Here is an 11,107-nt window from a genome sequence, read left to right as displayed (position 1 = left end):
GGTTTAAAGTCTACTTTGTATTGGTCTATTAACCAATTTACCAACCTCCCGCCCATGAAAACCTGCTAAATAGAAAGGTCCTGTGTAGATTGTATTTTCAATCAGGAACTATTAGGAAATAACACTGATAAAATGTGTTCACACTTTCACAGTGACTGCACTGGGCCTTTAAATGAGAGGGTTGAAGGAAACAACAAATATGATTGTGCACTACATCCCAGTTTCAAATATAACACTTTGTGAATTAAAATACTGAAAATGGTACATTAATAAAGTACAATATAATGAACTAGTTGTTTATTATCTTATCTTATAGCATAAATGTGCTATAGTGAAACCCACAAGACAAGTTACTTTTATCTGCCGTGTGCTCTTGACATTGAAATTGAGGTGTGTGTGTGTGTATGTGTGTGTGTGTGTGTGTGTGTGTGTGTGTGTGTGTGTGTGTGTCTGTGTGTGTGTGTGTGTGTGTGTGTGTGTGTGTGTGTGTGTGTGTGTGTGTGTGTGTGTGTGTGTGTGTGTGTGTGTGTGTGTGGACCATACAGGAAGACTTGAGAAAAACAGAAACGCAGAGTGATCGAGCACCAAGTAGATAGATTTCCAAAAGAGAATTCATAAAGTCAGAAAGAGTGATCGAGCACCAAGAAGATACATCTCCAAAAGACAATCCATAAAGTCAGAAAAGAAACATGTAAATCAGAAAAAATGAAAAAATGTCATTCATGATGTGATAATGTATAAAAAAAAAAAACAAGTAGGTATAGTTAAACCAACCGTCAATGATGACCTTTTTGTCATGGTGTGTCAATGTGGATCAATGAGTAAAACTATTATTAAATCAATGACTTTGGGTACATTATTGTACTTCAGTCTGTGAACTCTTGTCTTATATGACTAAACTCGTTGGTTAAGAAAAACAAACAATACAATTTTAAGTCAGCAGCAAGAATTCATACTGTTGTTGAGAAAACAGTATTTCATCTAAATGTCTCTTTAGCTAAGGTTAAGTGATAATACTTAAATATACGTCTTCAACACTGTACTGTCAACGCTGTCAGAAAATACTGATGTGATATTTCTCATTGGCATCTGATGAATGCCAAATACAAATCACAAAGTGACTTAATATTCAAATGAACTTCATATTCAACTTCATTGATGGATTACTCCATATTTGTTAATACTGCAAATGGCTCCTTCAGTTCTGACTTTGAATTGAACACAATGAACTTAGTATGCATCTGTATATTATACAAACACGTCCATGCACAGGAATGCAAAGGTAACTGAACTAGATAAAATCAAATAAAACATCACACTTGTCATCACTCCCAGTAGTGTCACCCACTCACAAAAAAGAAACATCTGCATAAAGAAACAATGCCTTGTGGCATTTTACATGGAAAGACTGTTAGAGATTGTTCTTTGCAAAGTAAATACCTCAGTAACTTATTGCCTTTGTGTGCTGGTATGGGGGAAGCTACTATATATAATGATGTGACTTGTTGATCATGCACTTTATTAAATGGAAACACTAAAGTAAAGAAGAGCAACAAATTAAATTGTCATATTCCATATCATAAAAACACTTTCATCATATCCGTCGGGTGAATCCACAGACATCATATATTATTATTATTATTATTATTGTGTAATCATAGGTAAATCCTTGCCTCTATAGCCCAGAACCAACTGTGAGTGTGGTAAAAAACTACAACAGCCAATGGGTGAGATTCCTCTTCAGGTGAAAGTGTAAATGAAGTGTTCTGTGTCGCCCTCTAGTGGTATTTTTCCATAATGCAGGATCTCAGTATTCTTCAATGAACTGAATTGCACGGAACTGTTTCATGACTCTCTCAATAGAGGTTGTCTGTCCTCTTTGCTCCCATGACTGTCTGTCCTCTGTCCTCCAGGCCCTCTGGGTAGAGAGAGAGCGAGACGCTTGCGTTTGAGCTTCTGTCTCCTCCTCTCCTCCTCCTTCTCCTCCTTTAAAAAACAGAGAGAGGAGAAGAGCACTGACCAACACTCCTCCATTTACCACACCAGGAGGTCTGTCCATCCGTGGGGTTGAGCAGGGCTGCGCGAGCACACACTCCCATGCAAAATTAATGACCAGGCAGCAATATGGCAGACGAGACTCCATTAGTAAGACCACTCTCCCTATCCATCCACTTTCCAGCATGTGTCTGTATGTCCGTTAGGTTGGGAGTCTGTTTGCTGCTTTATTTCTCTGTCTTGATGTTTCTCAAAGATGTCTGTGTCTCATTGACTCCATTTTACTTTATATCCAGAGTCTATGTTTACAAAAAATATCTGTATCGATCGATATATGCGGTCTGGTTAATATTGTTGACTCAAAATAACAAACAAAAAAATCTCTATATATTATATAAAACGTTTCCATAAAAAGGCAAAAAAGAACATAAATGCGATGTAGTATTCAGTTGCAATATATACCATATCAATATGTACAGTGGCCATGCTTGATGTTAGTCATCACTGCAAGAGAAGGAGAGTAGGGATTAGTGGGGGTCACAGGTCAAGAACAACACTAATGTTAGCAAATCACTACAGCTCTATAATACATGCTTCATTCGTCATCTTATAATCACACTCATAAGATGATGATTATATAACATACATATTATAATCATACTCACACCCCAATAACATTTATATATTGGGTTTAATACATGCTTATTGGCACAGTAAAAATAATCTAAGTTGGGCAATGAACATTGCGTTGTTCATTGTTGTTCATTGTTTATTATCTTGAAGCTCTGGTTTGATAGAGAATGTACCCTCATCACATTGCATGTGGTTTTGAATGAATGTACTACATAACTCAGGCAGGTATTAAGCAACCCTGGGTGTTAGAATCTACCCCCACTCACCTTGTGCCAACATCCTGGTATGGGCAGTCCATCCTGTCCCTGGGAATAAGAGAACAAGAGAGAGGGGTGGTCAGTGGGGCAGTTTCACGTAATGTAGGGGGAAAACACTACATTTTAGTTGAGTTTATTAGGATCCCCATTAGCTACTGCACATGCAGCAGCTACTCTTCCTGGGGTCCACATAAAACATACAAATAACATGACAAAGTACAGAACAGTTATAGCCAAGGACATTAAATTCAATATACACTGTATATACACGGTATATATACAGCATAGGAGCAAATAATAATAATAATAATAACACATATAATGAAATAAGAGTTATATCGTGGAAAGACACCAAGAAACAACAAAAATACTATTTACACACGGTTCGTACTGTACATATTCATATATACAGTTAAATTAGATATTTAGAAAGAGGAGAGCTGCTGTGATACAGTATTTTTTTAATCTGTTCTTTAAAGCTAAACTTGCTTTTTGCCTCTTATGGCAGAGCATTCCAAGATGACATGGCTATAGATAACTGAGTGACACATTAAATCTGTTTACGGTTTGGGTACAGTGAAGAAACCCATAGTGGTGTGTCTGGTGAGGTATGTATGTCTGTTTGAGGTGTATGCAAATAGGTTATACAAGTAGTTCGGCATTTTCAACACACACATGTCTCTTAAAAAGACTAGAAGAAAGGTAGTCCATTTCTCCTCAACCGTCAGCCATGGAAGACTATCATGCATGTTGTTATTGTTAGATCTATGTGTGCAGTTAAGGCCGAGGCATGCTGCTTTATTTTGAGGCAGCTGCAACTTCGCTAGGTCTTTCCTTGCTGCACTTGACCATATTACTGGACAGTAATCAAGATGGGAGAAATCAGAGCCTCAACAACTAGTACAGGTGGTGTTTGTGTAAAAAAACAGACATACCTCACCCCATCTTCGCAACAACTTTGTCAATATGTCTTGACCATGATAGCTGGCTATCCAATGTTACTCCTTGAAGTTCAACTTTTTCAACTTCTTTCAACGGTCACACCCTTTATGGACCGCTCCAGTTGAGGTTTAGGTCTAAGAGAATGCTTTGAACCAAATACAATGCTTTTGGTTTTTAGATGTATTTAAGACCCGTTTTATTGGTCGTTACCCATTCGAACACTGACTGTAACCCCTTGCCAAGAGTCTCAGTGAGCTCACTGGCTGTAGGTGCTGATGTGTAGAGTGTGCAATCATCAGCATACATTGTTTTTTTAGCTTCTAAAAGCACAATACCATCCCACATGCAAGTCAGCACATTAACAACCAACAACCACACCAAGACAACAACACAACTCAGCACAATCTTTATAAGAAAAACAACAATATGGAGCTGGAATTATACTGATCTATGGATTCCTGTGACCATCCTGCCTACTGATGTAAAAAAAAATAATACAGAATTCAGATAGCAAACACACAATGGAATAGGACAGCGGACTAAGGGAAATAGTGCATGTGATAGAAAAGGGAAAAAGGCAGACACACAATGCAGGAAAGAGGTGGAAAGGTGGAAACAGGTAGAGATACTGTACCAAAGGACAGGAGGCCTCGAGGCCAGAAGGAGGAAGAGGGGGAGGAGCGGACTGTACCTCCTCGTCAGAAAGTCCTTTAGTCCCACTAGAACCCTGTCAGCAAGAGCCAACCTAGTGTTACACACACTCTGAACGTACATTACCCCCATAGACACAGAATAGCATATACAGTGCCTTCAGAAAGTAGTCATACCCCTTGACTTATTCCACATTTTGTTGTATTACAGCCTGAATTCAAAATGGATTAAAAATATATATACACACACTACACGATAATGACAAAGTGAAAACATATTTTTATACATTTCTGCAAAAAAAATAAAAATGTAATACATAAATATCTAATTTTCACAAGTATTCACAACCATGAGTCAATACTTTGTGGAAGCACCTTTGGCAGTGAGTACATCTGTGAGTATTTCTGGGTAAGTCTGTAAGAGCTTTCTACCTCTGGATTGCGCAACATTTGCCCATTAATCTTTTCAAAATTCTTCAAGCTCATTCAAATCGGTTGTTGATCATTTCTAGACAACCATTTTCAGGTTTTGCGATAGATTTTCAAGTAGTTTTAATTCAAAACTGTAACTCGAGCCACTCAGGAACATTCACCGTCTTCCTTGTAAGAAAACTCCAGCGTAGATTTGGCCTTGTGTTTTAGGTTATTGTCCTGCTGAAAGTTGAAATGATCTCCCAGTGTCTGGTGGAAAACACACGAGTAGCGGACTACATTGCAACTGTTCGCCAATCCTCTAGGATTTTGCCTGTTCTTAGCTCCATTCCATTTATTTTTTATCCTAAAAACTCCCCAGTCCTTAACAATTTCAAGCATACCCATAACATGATGCAGCAACCACTATGCTTGAAAACATGGAGAGTGGTACTCAGTAATGTGTTGTATTGGATTTGCTTCCTTCTTTTCACTCGGCCAATTAGGTTAGTATTGTGGAGTAACTACAATGTTGTTGATCCATCCTCAGTTTTCTCACAGCCATTAAACTCTGTAACTGTTTCATTGGCCTATGTTGAAATCCCTGAGCGGTTCCTTCCTCTCTACGACAACTGAGTAAAGAAGGACAGCTGTGTCTTTGTAGTGACTGGGTGTATTGATACACCATCCAAAGTGTAATTAATTTCTTTCTTTACCCATCTAGCAATAGGTTCCTTTTTTTGTGAGTCATTGGAAAACCTCCCTGGTTTTGTGTTTGAATCTGTGTTTGAAATTCACTGCTCGACTGACGGACCTTACAGATAATTGTATGTGTTGGGTTCAGAGATGAGGTAGTCGTTCAAAAATCATGTTAAACACTATTATTGCACACAGAGTGTGACTTGAGTGTGATTTGTTTAGCACATGTTTACCCCTGAACTTATTTAGGCTTGCCATAACAAAGGGGTTGACATTTCAGCTTTTCATTTTTGAGTCATTTGTAAAAATGTCAAAAAACGTAACGTTCCACTTTGACATTTTGGGGTATTGTGTGTACTGTAGGCCAGTGGGGGGAAAAAATCGCTATTTAATAATGCTTTTTAAATTCAGGCTGTAACACAACAAAATGTGGAAAAAGGTCAAGGGGTGTGAATACTTTCTGGAGGCACTGTAGTAAGAAATCATAGAAATAGAGATGGAAATGAAAAAAGTAAATAGTAAAGTATCTACAATTGTAATTACATAAAGTTGTTGCATATTTTATCAAGTCTGGGTCAAAGGAGCTAAATGTCCATAGGCTCATGGATGAAAGGTCACGGTTGAGTGTGACATACCACAGGACAGGGCTGGTCCAGTCCAGGAGGACCCTGCTCCCCCTTACCGCCCTTCAGACCTCTCTTCCCCACCGTCCCCCGGTCACCCTGTAGAGAGAGAGAGAGAGAGAGAGAGAGAGAGAGAGAGAGAGAGAGAGAGAGAGAGAGAGAGAGAGAGAGAGAGAGAGGGGGGGGGTCAGACATGCAGTGTTGGGGAGTAGTTCCACTAAATACAATTCAACTAGTAATTCAACGACATGTTGCAGTACCTTGGTTGAAGTTGAACTAAATTATAATCTTTGTAGTCTTTTAAGTAGTCAATAATTTTTTTTGCCTGCAATGGTGAAGGGAACTACTGGAACTAAACACTTGTCACGCCCTGGCCTTAGTATTCTTTGTTTTCTTTATTATTTTAGTTAGGTCAGGGTGTGACATGGGGAATGTATGTGTTTTTTGTAGTGTCTAGGGTGGTTGTAAGGTTTAGGGGGTTTATTAGAGTAGTTGGGTTTATGTTTAGTATAGTAGTCTAGCTGTGTCTATGGTTGAGTGTAGGTATCTAGGAAAGTCTATGGTTGCCTGAATTGGGTCTCAATTAGAGACAGCTGGTTATTGTTGTCTCTGATTGGGAGCCATATTTAAGGCAACCATAGGCTTTAGCTGTTTGTGGGGAATTGTCTATGTCGAAGTGTTTTGTGTCAGCACTGATGTTTGTATAGCGTCACGGTGTTCTGTTTGTTGTTTTGTTTTTTCCTTCTTTAAAATAAAAGAAGATGTACTTTCCACGCGCTGCGCCTTGGTCCTCTCTCAGTCCCGTTGACGATCGTGACAACACTATATTTTCAACCAAAAATATAGGCTTTTCTCGCAAAAACCCCACAACATTTGTATTATATGACATTTCAGATTTAGATATGATAATTTTTCACGAGGTAGATTTAATGTAGTGAACTACTTTTTCAAAGTAACTTCAGCTAACCAACTATATTTCCCTTACTGTAGCTCAACTTCTTCCAGTGTGAAGTAGTTGGTGGCTTGATAAACTATATTTTCAGAGTACCTAACCCAACACTACTCTGACATGTCTACCTCGGATCAGCCTCTCAGAATATCACTAAAAATAGCAACCCAGAAAAGGACAAAGAAATTGCCATATTAACATATGTAGCCTGAGAAACAAGGTTCATAAAATTGATAACTTACTAACATCAGAAAACATACATATTCTGTCCATCTCTGAAACACACTTAGATAATTACTTAGACGATGCAGTAGTAGCTATACATGGTTATAGAATATATTGGAAAGATAGAAATGCAAATGGAGGAGGTGTTTGTATGTATGTCCAGAGTCATATTCCTGTTAGGCTGAGAGAGGATCTCAAGTCAGATGATGTAGAAGTAATATGTCTACAGGTTCATCTGCCTCACTTAAAATCTATTCTTGTGGGAAGATGCTATAGACCACCGAGTGCTAACAGTCAGTATTTTGGACTATACGTGTGAAATGCTCAATAATGTATGTGATATTAACAGAGAAGTATATTTTGGTTGGTTGTCATCAAGCTGTCCACTCAAAATAAGTTTCAAGCTGTAACCAATGCCTGCAATCTGGGTTAGGTTATCAGTCAACCTACCAGCGTATTTACAAATAGAACAGGAACTAAATCATCCACGAGCATTGATCACATCTTTACTAATGTGGCAGAAATCTACTCGAAAGCAGTATCCACACCCATTGGATGTATTGATCATAATATAATAGGCATATCTAGAAAAAACTAAGTTCCGAAGACTGGACCTAAAATTGTGTATAAGCGATCATGCAAGAGGTTTTGCGATGATTCCTATGTCGAAGATGTGAAAAATATTCGATGTGTAATGAGGAACAACCTGATGCTGCACTTGAAGCATTTATGAAACTGCTTCTTCCGGTTACTGATAGGCATGCACCCATCAAGAAACTGACTGTTATAACTGCCAAATTCCCATGGATAAATGATGAATTGAAAAACTGTATGGCTGAGAGGGATGAGGCAAAGGGAATAGCAAACACAGCAGACTGGCAAACTACAGCAAATTGAGAAATCACGTATCTAAACTAAACAAAAAGAAGAAGAAACTATACTATGGAACAAAGATCAATTATATAAAGAAGGATAGTAAAAAGCTCTGGAGTATTTTAAATGAAATTCTAGGTAAAAAAGCGAACTCAGTTCTATCCTTTATTGAGGCAGATGGTTTGTTCATAATAAAATATTATATTGCCAATTACTTGAATAACTTTTTTATTGACAAGATTAGCAAACGTAGGCTTGACATGCAAACAACAAACGCTGAGCCTTCAAATTCAAGCATAACTGACCAAATAATGAAAGACAAGTACTGTAGTTTTGAGTTCCGCAAATTGGGTGTGAAAGAGGTGATTCTTTTTTTTGCTATCTATGAATAAGGACAAGCCACCTGGTACCGACAACATGGATGGTAAGTTGCTGAGGTTGGTAGCGGAATACATTTCAACTGTTTGCCACATCTTCAATTTAAACCTAGAAGATGGTGTGTGGCTCAGGCCTGGAGGGAGGGAAAGGTCTTTCCGCTGGCCAAGAATAGCAGAGTACTCTTATTGGTTCAAACAGCTGACCAATCAGCCTCTTACCAGTGCTTTACAAACTTTAGAAACAAATTGTGTTTGATCAAATACAAAGTTATTTTTAGCCAGGTCACCCATGATACAAGTCAGTATTCGACATCCATCCGTGTCTGAGGACTTCAGGAGATGACATGGAAACCGACCACTAGGGGCAACAGTGAGCGCTGTTACCGTCAAGTAGGTTTAGTTTTTTCTAGCGCATTGTGGACGGGGATGGCAGATGGGCGTAAGCCTCTGCCTGTGATTCCAAAGGTTGCAAGTTTGAATCCAGCGATAGAAAATTGTTTTTGAGACCTTAACCCTTACCTTAACCATTCGGAGTTAATGCCTAACCTTAAGATTTCAGAGTTAAAATGCCTAAACTTAACCCTAACTTAAAAAAAATACCTAAACTTAACCTTAAACAACTTTGAAATTTGACGTTTGGGAAACATGGATGAATGTCTAATTCTGATGTGAGACTGTGAGAGCTGGTTGGTTATTTTACAGAAAACAAATTAACAACAGACTTTCAGCATGCTTATAGAGAAGGGCACTCAACATGCTTGGCACTGACACAAATGACTAATGATTGGCTGAAAGAAATTGATAGTAAGAAGATTGTGGGAGCTGTTATGTTAGATTTTAGTGCAGTTTTTGATATCATTGATCATAACTTATTGCTGAAAAACTTGGGTGTTATGGATTTGCATCCTCTGCCTTATCATGGATTGAGAGTTACCTATCTAATAGAACACAGAAGGTTTTCTTTCATGGAAGCCTCTTTAATGCACATTTGGTTGAGTGTGGTGTACCGCAGGGCAGACGGCTTGGGCCATTATTGTTTTCTGATTTTACTAATGACCTTCCACTAACCTTGAATAAAGCCTGTGTGTCTATGTATACTGACACTGAGTTTACAAAACATTAGGAACATCTTCCTGATATGGAGTTGCACCCCCTTTTGGTCTCAGAACACCCTAAATTTGTCAGGGCTCTAAAGCAGTATCCACACCCATTGGATGTATTGATCATAATATAATAGGCATATCTAGAAAAAACGAAGTTCCAAAGACTGGACCTAAAATTGTGTATAAGCAATCATGCGAGAGGTTTTGCAATGATTCCTATGTCGAAGATGTGAAAAACAATTGATGTGTAATGAGGAACAACTTGATGCTGCATGGACTCTACAAGGTGTCATAAGCATTCCACAGGGATACTGGCCCATGTTGACTCCAATGCTTCCCACAGTTGTGTCAAGTTGGCTGGATGTTTTTTGGGTGGTGGACCATTCTTGATACACGGGAAAATGTTGAGCGTATAAACCCCAGCAGCGTTGCAGTTCTTGACACACTCAAACCGGTGCGCCTGGCACCTACTGCCTGTTCAAAAGCACTTTAATCTTTTGTCTACACCATCGGGCCCCATCCAGAGTGTCCAACACCACCCTGCACCATCGGGCCCCTTGCAGAGTGGACAGAACCCCCTCACCCCACTACCCCCCATGCTAACAGCACAACACCTGAATCAGAAGAGACCAACAGTCCAGCAAGACAGCTATGCAGAAGTGCCATGTAGAACAGAGCACCATGCTGTAGCTGAGCTAAACCAGTTTCTAATAGAAAGAACAATTGGTTCAAAAGAAAATAACCTAATTAATGAAAAAGCATCTAATCAATTGCATTGTTTCAATTACCTCCCCAAATCATCCGACTATTATCTTTTTTCACAACTGCCGCCAGTTTGACGCCAAAACATAGACAACAAATACATATTGACATAGTAAAATAAACAAGTGTTAAAAAATATATAAAGGATATTTCATGCTGAAACTCTCATATTATCACCAAAGGTATTCACTAAGGGTGCGTTCATAAATTCACTCTGGCTATTAACTCCAATTTCAGGGCGCTCTCGTCTGAGTATGCCAGAGCGTAGAATAACTGATGAATTTACAAACGCTGAATGCTCAACACCTGTTGAATATGGCCAGCGTCAGTAAACGTTGCCAGCAGCACAGTTACAGACACCAATGCTCTGGATGACATGAAAACATCCTAACCAGCTCTGCTAGGGTGAGAGAAATGGTCAGAGTGAGGTGTTCTCTCATTTGTGTCTGGAAGTAGCAAGCAAGCTAGCCAATGTTAGCCAGTTCGATTAGGTGCTTGACTGCCGATGTGAGGTCAGAACGCTCGGATCAACCCTACTCCTCAGCCAGAGTGCGCTCTGAACACTCCGAGAGCACACTAAGTGCGCTCTGGCACTCCAGATTGAATGT

General features: G+C 39.0%; 1 long non-coding RNA gene across 1 annotated transcript; it reads right to left on the bottom strand.

The window, feature by feature from the left end:
* Positions 1 to 534: 534 nt before the first annotated feature.
* On the bottom strand, positions 535 to 6,297 carry LOC120047503. Its single transcript, XR_005476890.1, has 3 exons — positions 6,223 to 6,297; positions 2,895 to 2,933; positions 535 to 2,499 (listed from the first exon to the last, which is right to left on the bottom strand). It is a non-coding gene; the product is annotated as an uncharacterized LOC120047503 (long non-coding RNA).
* Between the last annotated feature and the right edge of the window lie 4,810 nt (positions 6,298 to 11,107).

Source organism: Salvelinus namaycush, chromosome 5, assembly GCF_016432855.1.
Source record: "Salvelinus namaycush isolate Seneca chromosome 5, SaNama_1.0, whole genome shotgun sequence".
NCBI classification, from domain to species: domain Eukaryota; kingdom Metazoa; phylum Chordata; class Actinopteri; order Salmoniformes; family Salmonidae; genus Salvelinus; species Salvelinus namaycush.
The sequence above is the reverse complement of the archived record's forward strand: the minus strand, read 5'-3'. Positions and strand labels throughout refer to the sequence as shown.